The following is a 16375-nucleotide window of genomic DNA, read 5'->3' on the forward strand; positions in this document are numbered from 1 at the left end:
TCATGTCCAAAGTATAACAGTTCAAAGTAGGGGTCAGATAGAAATGTTAGTCAGTTTGCCAGTTTGGATTTCTTTATGGACTAGATGGAAGCTGTGCATAAAAAGGGATTCCAGCACAGACACAAGAAGCAAACATGATTAAACTAGCAGCATAAAGTTTGACTGTAAACTATATTTCCCCTTGTATAATTGTCTAACAATAATAAATCCCTAGTAAAGTTCATCTTTAAATTTGAACATTTAAAAAAAATTGGAAATCTGCTTCTCATAAACCTTTAGAGTGAATTTCAAAGTTCTTGACAAAGGTATCTACAAGTTTGAAGTACTGATATCTATATATCCTGCAAGAGGACAAGTGCTCTTCGGGGCCCCCTGCGGGCCTGGGGGCCGTATGCAGCCGCTTTTTTCACTTCTGCGTCGGGCCGACTCTGATGTCAAAGGCGTCATAACCCGCGTCAAATCATTTCATTTTTTAAAGCCTTGCATTGTTTTGGAAGCCGTGCTCTGTTTGCTTGATTGACTGAAGTCTGGAACTAAGAATTAGACTTGAACTTGGGGGTTTACGACAACTCTTATTTTGCAGCATTAAGCTTTTAATCCTGCAGATGAATTCAGTTGAAATTTTTAATCTAGAAACACAGAAGAACTGCCTCAGGCACACGGGCCTTTGCTGAGCAACATAGAGAAAGTGGTGGTGGTCGTGGTTCAGGGGGAGTATGCCGCCTTGCCCTGCAGGAATGGCCTGATGGGGTGCTAATGAACTTGGGATGTGCCACCACAATAGGGAGCGGCCCCTGGTGCACCTCGGTGCCCGGGTTCCCATGCAGCCCGTGGAAGAAGAGAGAAGGTTGATGACGGGAGTAGAAGGGATGAGGGGCAAGGAGGGGAGGGGTCTCGCCTGGATGGTGTACAACCCATTGTGCCCGCTCCTTAGCCCATTAGCCAGCACTACCCCGCTTTCCCAAGGGGAGCTCAGAACCTGCCTGCCTGCTCAGGCTCGGTAACCAGGCATCTGCGAGGGGCGAGAGGAGGGGAGCACAGAAACAGTAGCCGTATTTAGAGTTTGATCTCCAGGAAAGCGTCCAAAATTTTGAGAGAAAGAAAAGCAGAGAGAGAGAGAGAGCCCCCGACAACAAACCGAGGGCTGACAAAGTTGTCTCTTTGGCAGTCGCGCCTCCTATTGAAGCAGTAATTTATTCAAAGGAGATTTTTATACCCGCGATCTGATTATTATGATAATCAAGTGACCCAGACCCCCTTTCTTGGCTCTTGTCTGTGGACCCCGGGCCCGGCGGTGACAGTAAAAGCTGATTTGCACGGTCTTCACCCCCTTGGTCACATTCCTGAACTCCGCATTAAAGACATGGACAATGAGGCCGGTGGATGTGCGCACTTATCCAGACGCAGGAAGCCGCAGGCCGCAGCCTCTGCCGGGGGCTTTGTGTCAAACGAATACTGGTAGCCATACAAGATTACACGAAACTTTTTTTATAATCCCACATGGTCCAAAACGGGTTGAGAGAAAGTCCTAAATGGACTCACAGCAAGGCGGCAGATATGGTGCTAAAATGAGCGCCTTTATGCCAAATTAGAGAATCAATTAAGATTCTAGTTCTCATATGTCAATCAGTACAATCTTACAATCTTAATGTGTTTTAATTATCTTGGTTTATTCTAAAACATAGCATCAATAAAAAATAAAAAAACAAGTTTAATTTGATTATTAGTCTCAAGGATTCTGGTAACGGCGCTTATTAACACTTGCATTCATTTTCAGAGGGTGGAGACAAGACAAAAAAAAAGAGACCTGCATCGTGTCATAAAGGGGTGGGCCCTCTGTCTGTGGTGCTATATGTTTTTAGAGCAGGAATCTTTTAAGTTCATAACGCATCTGACGAACTGAGGAATGGCGATTGCGCGGCGCGGACAGGGAGAGTGAGCGGGAGGGAGGAGGGTTTGAGGCGAGATCCACCTCCGACATGAAATAATGGGGACGATAATAAAACAGGGGGAAAACCCGTTGGAGAGAAGCTGAATGGATGGAGCCGAAGAGACGTCACTGGCAGCCGCAGCCATGAAGACCGTGCGGTCCAGCCTCCGGCGAATCACTTCGCCTCCATCCTCCGAGACGCTCGCTGCTCGGGTTGGAAGAGGAGCGGATCCCGCAACGACTCGCTATCAGCGGCGTGAGTATGAAATATAAGCTTTGATTCCATCAAGGTGGAAAGATCTGCGGGATATCCGTTAGAATAAAGGAATGGAGCGGGTTTGTATCAGCGCCGCGTAGATCGCCAGTCTGCACACATAACGGACCAGCATGCATCTTTAGACTGGATGTAACATCAGACAAATATAAGCGCAGATCACCTGATTTAAATGCATCAGTTTGTCTTTGTCTCTTTTTAGCTCTATGTTAATGCTCTGGTGGATGCATTTTAAGAAGTGATGAATAATTTGATGTGGGCCGCTGCAAGTTGACAGCTTATTGCATTTGTCTATATGATGCTCTATGTTCAGTCTGCAAAGGTTTAGGGTTAGAATGCAAATGTTTGATTCATACCTAAAATTTCAAACAGAATATGGCACACATGCTCTCAAATGTCACAGTGAAACGCAGAGAAACTTCATTTGGGTTGTAAGATGGAGCAGTATAATAATCTCAAATTGGGAATAGTGTTGCTCTCTGCTTTGAAATGAATCAAAATGTTTTCACAGCCTTACTGAAGCAATGCTCTATATGCGCCAACATGCACTTGCTGCCTTGATTTAATTTTTACACTTCTTCAAATGCTCAGGGTCACGTCTCCAGCAAACGATGCTTTTGCAAGCAACTTGAAGCCCCATAAACAAACCAGACCTACCAAATTTTGATAAAACGGTAAACAATATGGACTCTTTCTTTTCACATTGAGCCCTGTGCGGACACTGTTCGCCCATGTGGCACAGATGTGAGGATTTATCAGCAGACAGACCTGCAGTGCATGCATAATAAGACAAAGTAGCGGCGTTCACGTCCATAGTTGGCGGATAAAGAACTCATAAGCCCAAAAATCTTGAAGACATGTGTGCTCCGAGGACAGGCCTGTGCTGAGGACACGTGTGCGCCCCAGGTCTCATAAACCCAAACGCTACTAATAAGAAGAATAAGGATGAAACGCTTTACCTACTAAACATGACAATATTTGCAAGCATAAATGTACAGTGCCGTAAGAGGGTGAACATGGAAACAGAATGCAGGGTTTAGTACGAAATATTAAATCTAATTCTAGTTTAATTTAATAATTGAGTGATTAAAAAAAAATAAAAGCAGTACTTGAACTGCAAAACACATATCCTTAAAAGCACACGTAGAGAGAACAAACGTATATGTGCACCACGGATGTTAGAGATCTGATGCTGCACCAGTCCCCCCTTCCAACATATTATGGAGAAAATCCACGACAGCAGCGTTAATGAGCTGCGCTAATAAACGAGCAGCTGAGGACCCTTTTAAGGCCCAGCTTTGCGCTTTAGACTGGTCGACCTCATATGACAAAATCTGCAATAAAAATTTTTAGTTTGTTTCAAAACTAACTGATCGCAGCTTTTTACCAAAAGCCTTACATGTGCTATATTTAAATAATCTGCTCCAGATAATAATTTTACTTTCATCACCCACATGCTCCTGTTGTGGGTGGGATGTTCTTTGAAGTCTGGTTGAATTAGCTATACAAAAAAAAAAAAAAAATACAAAAAAAAAAAACAATGGCTATAATGTGTACAGTTTTGGATATGGACAGTTTGCATTAATGCTGTAGTTCCAATATAATAACAAGTCGGTTTTGCATCTATTAAAATGTGTTTTAGAGGAAAAGCGCGATAATTTTGTCAAAAATAAGAAAAAGCAGATTGCACATTTTTTCCATAAAATATACTTTCTAGATATAATGTTGGACACCTCCTCTCTTTTAGACATACACACTCAAATCGTGACTGTCACACACTCCTATAGATTATTACACAGAAATCAAAAGTGGGTGTCAATAGATTTTCTTTTTTTCGTCTAATTCCTGTATTTGTATTTAAATGCAGATTCACAATGTGCATAAAATAATGCATTATGAGCGTAAAACCTCTACTGTAATTGCAGCATATACTCTGAGAATTAAACTTTAAATTAATTCAGAATAAATCAGTGGCTTTAACCAAATGATAACCAGTGAGGCTTCATAATATGAGCTCATTTCCCGCTAATCAGCTCAGCACTTTCGTATAGCCTATTTGCATTTTTCCCCAATTAGAGGTTCCGAATTTACTGACGTCATACATGTCCTGGCCAATGGCACTGCCTGACGAGGTTCGTTTAAATGATGAAAAGCAGGAAGCCCTGCCTCCATTGGTGCGTTGAAGCTTCATTTAGCAAATAAATAATGTAATAATTTAATAATGATGCTAACTGCATTTTAAGACCTCTGAATAAAAATAAAAAAAAACATACTACTTAAATTTTTATAAAGTATATTTCCAGTTTAAAAACATTACCAACAAACCCTTAAACATGTAAGTAATAAAAAAGGAAGTATGTTTAGTCTGGTATATATAGTTTTTTTCTAGTTTGTGCAAATACATTATTAAAAAAGTAATTAAAAACTCTCAGGATGAATAAAAAAATCATTTTAATTTTTGCCCACCCTTTAATCAGGTTTCTAGATAAATATAACAGAATTAAATACAAAATACAACTATCTATTAATAATATAACATTTTGAAATTTTTATTGTGCTTCATTAAAACTTTGTGTTTTTGCAGCAGTGTGTCTGCGTGTGTGTGTGTGTGTGTGTGTCTGTGTGTGGAGTGTGACTGCTTGTATTGTATTCGTGCTAAGCTTAAGTGTGGACCAGTGTGTGCAGCCTAATATTGTCTGTAATTATGTGCTAAACATTTGAATGTACTCATTGTGTGTGTGTGTCAATCAAGCTGGATTCAGTGACTCGAAAAATTATTTTACATGTACAAAGGCCTAGCTGTGTCCTCCTGCACGAAAATAAAGCATCTTAAAGAAAATATATCACCACAAATGACATTTAAATTAATTTTTTAAAAAGTCACATGCATTCAGACAGCAGCAGAACAGAAACGGTTATTTAATATAACCTGGGAGAGAAAAATGCCTGGAAGTTTGGCAATTTTTAAATGGGTATGTAGGCATCTGGGATAATTCCTGCACATTGACGGTTGGTTGATACATTTTCAAGGTTATTTAATTGTTGTAAAGAATAATCTGTGCCTCATACTCTTTATCTGTTCGTCTCTTTCTCCGCTTCTTGTCAAGGAGCTTTAGTTGGAGGTGGCGTTTTGTGGGGAGGAGCCTGCAACAACAGAGATCTGGGCACACAGAGCAGCTTTAATTAGATGGGGCCTTGTGCCATGTGCCATCACGGCATGTGTGAAAATGACTGTGTGCCTGTGTGTTTCGCAGCTTTGTCTAAATGTGAGGAGGCTTTTTTGTGTGTATGTCTGTTTAGCTTTGCTTTCCTTTTTGCAAGATATTTCTTTATATTTGCATGCTGAATACGAAGTAAAGTGCATGTTTCTTCATTCTAAATGAAACATGTTTTGTTATGCTTGTGCCCATGCACCCTATACCCTACTGTCCTCCCTTAGGCACCACCCTCGAGCGTTGGCCAACTAGTTTGGCATCAGTTAATGTAAATGAAGACAAACCAGGTTCTTTTGTAGTCAAACAGCCAGGATCTTCTTTTAATTTAAAAATGCATTTCGGTCATTGCGGGGGGCGGCGTTTGAAGCCATCACCCTCCCATAGAGCCACTCAGTGGGCATTGCAGATTGACTGTAGGATGGGCGCCAGAATGGAGAAAGGAAGACTGGAGCCATTGCCAGTATGAACTGGTTCGACAACTGGTGCAACTGTTTTCGAAATGGTGCATCTTGCTGATTGTTTGACATGGAGCCCTTTTGATACAACCCAAGCCAATCAAGCGGTTTTGTGAACAAAGGGAGGTTTCCAATTGGTCGATGGTTTTAGGCGGGATAGTGAGAACTTGGTGACATCATAAATGAGAGGTCAGAACATTTAGGACGGTGAGAAGTGAAGGATAAATAGAAGACTCCAAGCCAGAAGACTTACATTTTTGTTTCATTGTTATTACTTAGAATATGATACTAGGCATAGATTTTAACTCTATTCTAAGTAATTTTTTATTGTTGGAATAATACAATGCCAACACAATAATACTTTTTTTGATGTGTGTTTTTTTATTAACAATCTTCTTGTCTGTCTTTAGGTCAGAAATTGGCCCATGTTTATTGGCCTGGGGTTTGAGAGGATGGGTAGCCTTAGGGGTTGATTGTTATCTTTGGTTATCTAGCTGTATGAGTGATGTACATTCTTCATAAAGCTAGATAACCGAAAGTAACAAGAATCCCATTACACTCCTGGAAAGGCATCAAGACCCAAAGTGACTCCATTCAGCAAAAATAAAAAAATAAAAAAGAAGAACCTTAACCTGAGAAAAAATGGACACTTTTCTTTTAAAGAAGATTGGATCCTTCATCAAATAAAGGTAAGAACCAATACTTTTCTCCATTATATCACATTTGAAGCAAGTACATCATTTTGTCTAAGACCCAATTTTATATTTTCAGGGTGCCATGCCTTTATTAAACTGGAATATGTTAGATATTGCACCTTATATTTTGCACATTTCTCTGCAGCTAGTGGCAGTGATCCATACATGTAAGTTGGTGCAACAGAATCACTTTTAATCTAATAGGCCTCATGATCCTTGTGTGCAGGGCTGTATGCAGGGACTTAGCCTTGGCATCACATGGCTAGAAGAAAAAGACCCTCAAAGATTTACCAAAGCCAGCAGACTCCAACAAGTCTTTTAAAAACACTGCACTGGGCCATCGAGCCTGTTTGTTGGTTTGGTAAATTGTCTGTTCATTTGGCCCCATTAATTTTTAACTTTACTGTTTTCATCTTTTGCATAAAGTGATCATGCAATGTGGAAAAAATGCGGCCCTTTAATATCATTGGAGCTGCATATGGTGCTATGAATTATACATATGCTCCAACATGGATGTGTTGTGTGATTTAAGAATGCTCCTTCCGAGGTAATCTGGCATTCCATCGTACCGCTGCTACCTAAGCGAAAGACAAGAATTTATTTGAGGCCCATTTTATTTATTTAGTTATCCGTTGTCGATTTCTTTCTCCTATTTGCCTTCCCTTTTCACAATTTTGTTTGAAAAGATGTTAAAGTTAGGGTCCTGACCGTTGTTTTATTTGATGTGACAGTTGGCTCGTTTTTGAATGGGCCTCTATTCCATAAGGTGCTACCATGTGGAAAAGCTTGAGTGGATGCTGATGTGGTGCATGTAAAACTCACAAGGGGAGTGTTCCAGGGGCAATCAAGCAGAAAGAACCCCCAGTGCCGAAATCCATGAGTGAGTGAAGGAGAACAATCTAAGCCTTCAGGTTCTTTGCTGGAGCTCGTGGTGAGGAGTAATTGGTCAATCAGATCTTCAACCTCAAGGCTTTTGAGGGCTGATTAAAGGTGTGATTTCTGTTCTGCAATCAAAGCAAAAGGGTCATCTCTGCTGAAAAAGGGTGCTAAAACCATTTCCTAGGTCTCTGTGCTGGTTTTCTAAGTGAACTCAAATTGTAATACCTATTTAAGTTGGCTCCATTGAAAGACGCTCCCATTGGGTTTAGATATATTCAGCCTGACATGGTACAAATTCTAAGCAGTGGTGCAGGGTTGAAGTGAAACACCTGAAAGCTTATAGGCAAGCTTTGCAACGTCAATCAACTTAAGCGAGTTATGTTTTGCCATCCTGCTGCATTGCAGGTGCTGAGTGTGACATTTGAGTTCTCTGCACAACTGCAAAGGTGGAGGAATATGGTTCTTGAAAGAAAGTGAAAGCCAGAGATGTCACATTGTTAGACATCAAGGTTGTACCTTGTTTTTTCGTTGTTGTACTTCAAAGCCACAAATTTTGGGGTTTTCATCTTACTTATGAGCATTGGATGGCTTTGTTCTGCTACTACTGTAAATACAAGAACCTAAAGATTAAATCTGGTATTAACTCTGCACTGGTGTACTTTGCATCATAAATTGATCACATACCATGTGCAAGCCCCACTTACTCTTTAACACAGCAGAGTTTTTTTTTTTGCTTCTCTTTTTGTGTCAGTTGCAGTGTAAGGCTTAATGGAGACTGAACTCTTGGACAGATTGTGGTTATGCCCTAAGCAGTGCCCCAGGAGACACATGTCATGGTGCAAAAGCTTTGTTCTCAGCTTTGTGGGTGGCACAGTTATATCACTAACACTTCACACTGGGTCCACAGAGAAGAGACTATCTTAGCTTCTGCCTCCCTGAAAATGGTATTTAAAAGGGAGAGTTCCTAAAAACTACCTTAGGGCCTTTGCTTTCTTTTTTCTGTGTCCCTTGGCATTGTCTGAAATAGAAAGAAAAAGCACAGAGAAATGATGGAGAGGAAAAAAGGCAGGGAGCGGAAAAAGAGGGAGGAGGGTGATGGGTTTGTCTTAGCTTTCATGCACTAGGCAAGCAGATTTAGACTCTTAAGTGTCAAATAGAAAAACAGCCGTTGTGATCGGGGCCCTCTCACCCCCATGCCACTAGACTTTACAGTCAATAGAGCTAGTCCACTTGTCACCAAGGGACAATGCCCCTCTTTTCCTCTCTTTCAGGCCTGCCGGGTCCGAGCAGCCAGACAGTTTTCTGAATACAACCCAGTGATTCTTGCCCCCTTTTCTCTGCCTCCCTTTCTCTTGATGGAACACACCAACAGGGCTTGGAAAATGGCTTCACTGTTGGGCCAGAAGGCAAAGCCAGACCTTGTTGTTTTCTCCAACATTGGCAGTCCCTCCACCCCTCTATGGTCACAGAAAAATGAATGTATTTTAGGCAGTTGCAAAGTCAATGGGCCTCACCAAACAAAGGAGATTAAGTTTGGCAACTTGGCAGTAACAGGTGTACTTTCACTGAGCTCAGACCACACGGAGGGTAGCGGCTCTTGTCTGACCCGATGCTCTGTTTGCCTCCCTGATGGGACACAGATAAAGAGGAATTTTTTTTCACTGTGATTTCAAACACCAATAATAATCCAATACCTCTTGAATAAGAAGTTGTAGCATAATGTGTATATGTTGAAGCTGCCCACATAGTAAAGCTTTGCTGTGCTTGTACATCTAGCTCAGTTTTGCTTTATATCTTATGTGATTTGCAAAGAGAAACGCAAACTATGAGAGGTTGGTATTGCCCTGATGCAACTACGATTTCACAGTTTTAGGAAATGGGCTATCTTTAAAAGGGACTGAGTGAAGCCTTTCCTGTCAACACTTTCAGTCCATTCAATGACAATAAATCAAGCCATTCAGCAACACTACACATACGAGACACTTTCAGAACCAGAGGAAAACAGTGTGTGCATTTGTTTGTTTCAGTCATTAATAAGGCTTTTACTGAGAGCTTCAGTCCTCTGTAAAGCCCATTTTGCTGAAATGACTTGGCAAAGCATCCAACAGAGGGTCTGTTCAGACCGAAGCTGCTCTGGTTACCATTGTCTAGCTCTCTCTTACACACCTACGTGTCCAGAGTAAGCACACAATTTCATTGTTGTGTGAGCTGTTAATATCAGCGGTTTCACAATAGAGCCCATTCGCTGTATTTGCATAAGGCACTTTTCCAACAAGGACCCAGAGAGGGCTTGAAAGCTGGCCCACTCCAGTGCCAATGGCAAAAAATGTCAAGTGCCAATTAGGAGAGGTTTGCCATCATTCAGCAGAACCCCACCCCTGTAGTCCTTTCCCTCTCAGCTTACCCACCTCAACTCTCTCACACTCCAAGTAACCCCTGTTTTCACCATCTTATTCTAGTTTCAGATGTAGCCTTCCTCCTCTGACACCCAGAGACAAAAGCTTGCTCCTTCCTCCGCTGGCTAATGGAAGATCCTTTCTGCTGGGCTTAGAGTATTAGAGAAACGTGGGCTCTCATCACTGATTAGTCAGCTTTCTGTGTTGATTACCTTGAAAAAAGGGTTCATGAACTTTGTAGCTAAATCTGCGAGTTATTGCCTCCAACTGTGTGTGAATGTTGAACCTAGAAAGCTGACTTAATTGTGCCAGGCTTGTGCAGGTGTGGGTTATAGAAGGCTGTGGCATAGACATATGCTGATTCAAAACAATTAAGAATGAAACCCTTTCATGTGGTAGCCACATATGCTAGATTGTGGTGGTGCTAATAATGGTAATGGCTTGCTTTAAGCTTTTCATGTGTCTTATTACGAACCATGCAGACATAGATGCACAGCATGTTTTTATGAGAAAAGCTACTGCCAGACTGTTGAAACCAAGCATACAATCTCTAAGGTTATCTTAAAAAGGCTACTAAAACTTTATCTGTTTTTTTGTTTTTTGCTGGAAATGCATAAAATCCATGTTAGCATAACTGGATTCTGTTAGCAATACTGAAGAGCTGTTTGCAATTCTACAGATGTTGAATATGTAGAAATATTTCCACATGTACTTGACTAAAATTGTCATGATCATGTCTTGACTACGATTTAGAAGTCATCTGTGCTCTTGAAATTAAGTAACATAGTGTTTATGTTGGGAAAGATCCGCTTCCTTCAAAACAATGATGCTGGAGTAAAAATTAAATGAAAAAAATGTATCACAGACAAAAACAAAGAGGCTAACTGTGCTCGGCGACTGTTGTTTTCCACAGAGCGTTTACCTATCACACAGCCTCCAGCCACTCAAATGGATTTTTCTCCCGTCCCTTTTTCTCTTTCATTCTTTTATTCAGTCTCTGTGTCGAGTTTTTTCTTCCTTTCCCACCCTTGATTCTCAGATGGTTGGATCTGATTTGCATACATTTGCATAATGAAAGTCATTTGCATGCTCAGGGGCAGACTGTACCATGAGAACAGACATGAAAAGGTGTGTGTGTGTGTGTGTGTGTGTGTGTGTAAGTGTGTGTGTATACATGCATTAGTGTGTACGTGTAACTTGGTTCATATGCTTTTCTAAAACTGTCCATAATTGTTTTGATGGCTTAACTACATTGTTAACATTTACCTGTAACACCCTGTGTCCCTATTTTCTTCGCAGACTACCTTACCACATGGAGAAAAGATGGCAAAAGAAAACTGAAAACAGAAGAGGAGGGGGGGTTGCTGTTGATTGTGCCCTCCCTATCTCATCGCCCTCTTCTGCATCGCCTATTCCCACCTCCTCCTCTTCTCTTTCTCCTCCACTCTATCCTCAGCAGACTGCCCCTTTTTCATGTACAGCGAAATGCAGCCCACGCCACCATCTTAGAGCAACGCTGGCATAAAATGGAAGTGGGAAGACCAGTCACTGCAGGTAACAAGCCAACCGTGCCCACTGTTGTGCTTTTTCTTGCCGCCATTACCCTGACTCTCCATTTAGTCCTCCTCCATCACCGAGTATCCACGGTCCCATCCGCCACCGGGATACAGTCTTTGTTTTAATTCTCATTGATTTGTTCATTAACGATTCTCGTGAATCACTGATTTGAGGGCAGGGGGGGTGAGTTGATTGGGTGGAGCATGTTTTGTTTGCACGCCATATCACTCCAATCTCAATGCCTCTCTCACGAGTGTCTGGGCATCTGTCCTTGAAGAGGCAGAGTTGCTTCCCCCGTTTGGGGATTGCCGTGCCATCCTGACTTGTTTACACTGACATGGCGCAAGCTGCCATTTTAGAGATGCTATGTAAGCCCAGAGGATAGACTCCAAAAAGCTCAGCAGGTAAGGATTTGTGAAATCTATCTTGTTCACAGACCTTAATCTGTAATAAAATTTTTTTGCTTTGTGTTGTAACTTCTAACCTTTACGAAAATTCTTCAACTCCTTAAATCTGAATAACTCAGAATGGAGACCGACCTGTAGGAGATGCAGATATCCATGAATGAATACTGACATTTAAATAAAAGAGCACTGTACTGCAACATAAAACTTACACAATGTAGGAAAATGTTAGAGATTGAAACAACAAAAATCAAATGCAAAAGAACTAAAATCTGTGGCAGAGTGAAATACTGGAAAAAACTCTCTTAAACCAAGTAGGCAGTCTTTGAGTCCTGTCAGTTCTAGGACAAGTCGTGCATTGTTCTCCATGAGCAAACTTGTTGTATTATTTCGACAAGGCAGCTCACAACTTTGAAAACCGCTTAAGCCAAAACACCAATTAGCGTCAGCTGGGCTCAGCTAAGTATGGTAGCCATTTAACAATGTTCATCATTGTGCTGGTTGCAGAAAAACCCAGCTTTGTTTGTATTTATAATGTGGAGGTCAGTGAGAGAACACTGATGCTAACCGTATAGTATGATGGGCCCATTGGCCTAACAGTAAGTGATGCACTGCATCAAGCTGAAGAAGAAAAGACATGAAAGGATGTTCTCATTAAAAGCCTAAACAAGTTTGAAAAAAAATCTTTTACTAACATTTTACTAACTTTTTTGCCCCTATTTTCTAAATCTTAACAGTCTAAATATTAGACAACTGTTCTCAAATTAGGTCACACCAAGCTTTTTGCATTTGGATTTTTGAAGAGGCAGCTTCTTCAAGCGATGCTTGGCTTTGCTGATAAGTTCTGTGGTAAATGTGTCAAACTGAGTGCACTAATCACTGCCTCCATAAACAGGTGGTAGATTGAGCAAAAGGGGCAGGGGCAGTTCTCAATTTACTGTGTAAATTATGCAGAGCCCAAAACAATGCAAACAGTAGACAGTGGAGTGGCTGGCTTTGGCTAATGAGATGATGAGAAGCCTGGGAGGCCCATGAGTTGATTGAGGAGAGGGGGTGGGCACAGCCAGCAGCTTGTGTCTGGATCTGTGTGTCTGTGTGTGTGTGTGAGAGGGTCTAGAAGAGCTTTGGCAGGGTGTCGACAGTGTTCTGTATGCATCAACCCCACATCCCCTCCTGCCCAGACTGAGTGCTATAGAAGGAGGGGAGGGTTTGCAGGCAGCTGGGGCACCCAACCCCCATTGCTTCAGCAAGAGCACCAGCACTGAGAAACTCTGTGTCAGGGGTCTCCCCAACACTGGCACATAGGGCCCCTGAAAAGTCTGGCTGTAACCCCACCACCACCACCATCCTCTCCTTCCTCTTGTCTCCTCAAACATCACCACCCCTTCCATCCTAATGTGAGGCTGGGGGCCTGGGAAGGACTTCAAGTTCATGGGCAGACCTCCTATTGAGCTGACAGCCTGACTGTTTGCTCAATTCGGCTCCCTATTCAGAGTCATGCTGGAGGGGAGACTGTAAAGAATGGCTAGCGGATGCAGGGGGGTTGTTGCTAGATGGGACACCATGGCACTGTGATAGCTATTCATTCAGTGAGGAGAGACAAGTAAGAGAGTGAAGGGGGGGGGGGGGGGGGGGGGGTGCATAGATAAAAAGTGGGGAATCTAGGCGCAAAGTTTGCTTTGAAGGGTGTGCGCCTCTCTCACAGTCGTTTACTCTTAATTACCAGTGCTTTCCACTTTTCTCCCTTCTTTCTCTGACTGCACCCCACTCCCCATCCACCTCACATAAACACTCCTGAACACACACACAACATAGCAATGACAATCATTCTCGTCATCCTCTCTATCCTCTTGATTTTATTAGACCACATGCTGAGGCTGTAAATTTACCATTAACAAGTTTATCCACTGTAGCCCTCTCAACAAAGCCAGACCATAATGCCTATAACTCAAAGCGACACCAATACCCAAAACTTCCTTTTTATTCCAGGCGTGTTCCCTATCAGCCAGTCCTCCCCACCTTACCTCCCTTTCCATCATGGCCGTGCTCAGAGCAGAACTGCAGTAAATGCCAAAGCTAACGTGACACATGCTAATAGCTCAGGTGATGTTGATTAGCACAATGATTGTTGATCTCTGCAGATAAGCTGAACAACTATGTTAGTTTCTTTATTCTGAACTTGGTCACCCTCTGTAATATTTTAAGTTGCTTGTCTAAGCTGCCTGAAAATGAAACATAAAATGTGGGTTTCATACCTTTCTAAAGTCCAAGTCAGCCTGGCTTATGGTTTGTCACATGCCTCCTCTTTGTATTAGCAGCTTGCAGCGTACCAGGCTCCTACTAAGGCCTTTCAACTTCAGCCTCAATCCCCTCAGCTGTTTTTTTTTTTTCCTCAGCTGGATTCAGGTCACATCATAAATAACCCAACATAAGTGATTTTATTTCATGTTAAAAGAGAGAAGACAAGCCTTCTTTTGATTCTACTAAACTCAAATTAATTGGAATGTACTTTCCATTGTCTCAAATAATTGTTTTGACATTCAAATGATTGTCTTCAGTGTTTGCTTTGACTCACTCAGATAAATCAAAGCAGCATCTTAATGTCATTTTTCCCTTTTGCAGATAAACGTTGGTGGTCAGGGCGCGCCAGAATGGACAGAACACAGAATTGGGAGACGGCTGGACTTCTCTTTCACAGCTTTGCTGCCATTCAGCTGCTGTAAACAAGCATGCTGCAACTTGATGGGGATTGTTTCTATGTTTGTGGAACATCGTTACTCACTTGGACTTTTGTGAAGACCTTTTGGTGTTTTAGCTGCAAAGATATCATTGTGAACTGTGGATGTGGAAGCCTTTAGATCGATTTTTTATAATTGTACTGTATTCCTGTAAATAATATTACAAAGACAATAAGCAGTATATTTCTTTGACTAACATATAGGCTCTCCCTAATTTAGGTTGTTTTTAATTTGAGTTTTAGCCCTCGTTTATGTTCAGGGTTATGTTTTGTTTTAGTTGCTAGGACTCAAAAGACACGTGAATGTGAGACCCACGACAGCAGTGAATAATACTGCACTGCGATTGGACAGCTCCGTGTGTCGGCTGACACAATGGCGAAGGAGAGAGCTGTTGTCTTTAATCTCTATGCAACTGTTATGTCTGTTTTGATTTTGCTTTGGGCAGAGCCTCTTTTATCTGCATTTTGGATTTTTCTTTGTGGGCTAAAAACTTACAGACATTCCTTTATACATCATCAACACAAATGTTGCTTGATACAAAGTCTACGTTCCTATTTTTAATATATAAAAACTGGAATTAGAGAAAGGGAATCTGTGTGTGTGTGTGTGTGTGTGTGTGTGTGTGTGTGTGTGTGTGCGTGTGTGTGTGTGTGTGTGTGTTAATGGGTTGCTAATTCTAAAAAAATGTATCTGAATGTGAATAAATATGGCCTCAAATATAAAATATTCCTGATGGCAGTAGTGTGTTTGATCAGCGGGAAGTGAAACATTGCTGCTGCATGTATGCTTCCTCTGAGACACATTAGTTTCCCTCATAACAGTTACGTGCTCTGCTGTAACGATACATCTTTGGGTAAGACATGACAAATTCGTTAGCTTCAAACACTGCCTTAATTTCCTGTTCACACACAAATGCACACACACACACACATACACACAGATCCCAGTGCAATAAGACAAGTACCATCACAGCTTAATTCATTTTATATTAATATTTGGGAAGTGGATTTTTTTATTATTATTATGATTGATAATCTATGCAAATCTTTTAAAGTATTACTTTAAACAATCTATGCACTGCTCTTCTGCTCTTGCATTTGATTCAAGTGAGACTATCTTGGCCTAATTTAGAAAATGTATTCTTTTGATAATCATGCACATCCCAGTGCTCGAGACAATTACTTATCTGCCTGGATAAGCTTGAAATTATGTTTTTAATCTTTAGCAAAAAAGTCTTCTGATATAATCTGAGAAGCATGAAAACCATAATTTCTGGTGTGAAATAATTAAATAAGTGTCACAAAATATCCTAGTTTTTTTTCTTTAAATGCAGATTAAATTTATCTGTTTAGCTTTGTCTATTGTTTTATATAAGGAGCAAAGTTTGTATTATGCAACCTGTGAATGAGTGCTCACCACATGTGCCTTTGTATGCAAAGCTATATTAGAATAGTAATAAAGGTTTACATTGAAAACAATGCAAAAACTGCATTGGGGTTGTTTGTGTCTATTTCTCTGACAGACAAATATGCAGACCGTATAGAGAAAAATAAAAAGGTTGTGTGTTTTAGCAGCTGTGTGTTGTCGTGACTTCTTCCTGTCTCGTCACTGAGCTTGGTCAGGATGCTGCGAGTAGATAAATAGTAAAAACTAAAAAATGCTGTATCATGCATTAAAATAATAATAAAACTAAACATGATGAGTAGGTGATGGCTTTCTTTGAATTTATTTAATTCTTTACCATTACTATTTGCAAATTAGCTGTCTTTGTTTCAGCAATGTGTGGTAATCAAATGAAAATATCCCAAATTCCTCTGAGATCATCTCATTTT

At 41.1% G+C, this 16375-nt stretch overlaps 1 long non-coding RNA gene across 2 annotated transcripts; it reads left to right on the forward strand.

The window, feature by feature from the left end:
- Positions 1 to 1900: 1900 nt before the first annotated feature.
- LOC124865532 lies at positions 1901 to 16116 on the forward strand. Of its 2 annotated transcripts, XR_007037623.1 has the most exons (5): positions 1901 to 2186; positions 5312 to 5470; positions 6285 to 6563; positions 11144 to 11398; positions 14428 to 16116. It is a non-coding gene; the product is annotated as an uncharacterized LOC124865532 (long non-coding RNA). The 2 variants fall into 2 exon arrangements; XR_007037622.1 differs by lacking the exon at positions 5312 to 5470 and having other exon boundaries at positions 1907 to 2186.
- Positions 16117 to 16375: the final 259 nt, after the last annotated feature.

Source organism: Girardinichthys multiradiatus, chromosome 3, assembly GCF_021462225.1.
Source record: "Girardinichthys multiradiatus isolate DD_20200921_A chromosome 3, DD_fGirMul_XY1, whole genome shotgun sequence".
NCBI classification, from domain to species: Eukaryota; Metazoa; Chordata; class Actinopteri; order Cyprinodontiformes; family Goodeidae; genus Girardinichthys; species Girardinichthys multiradiatus.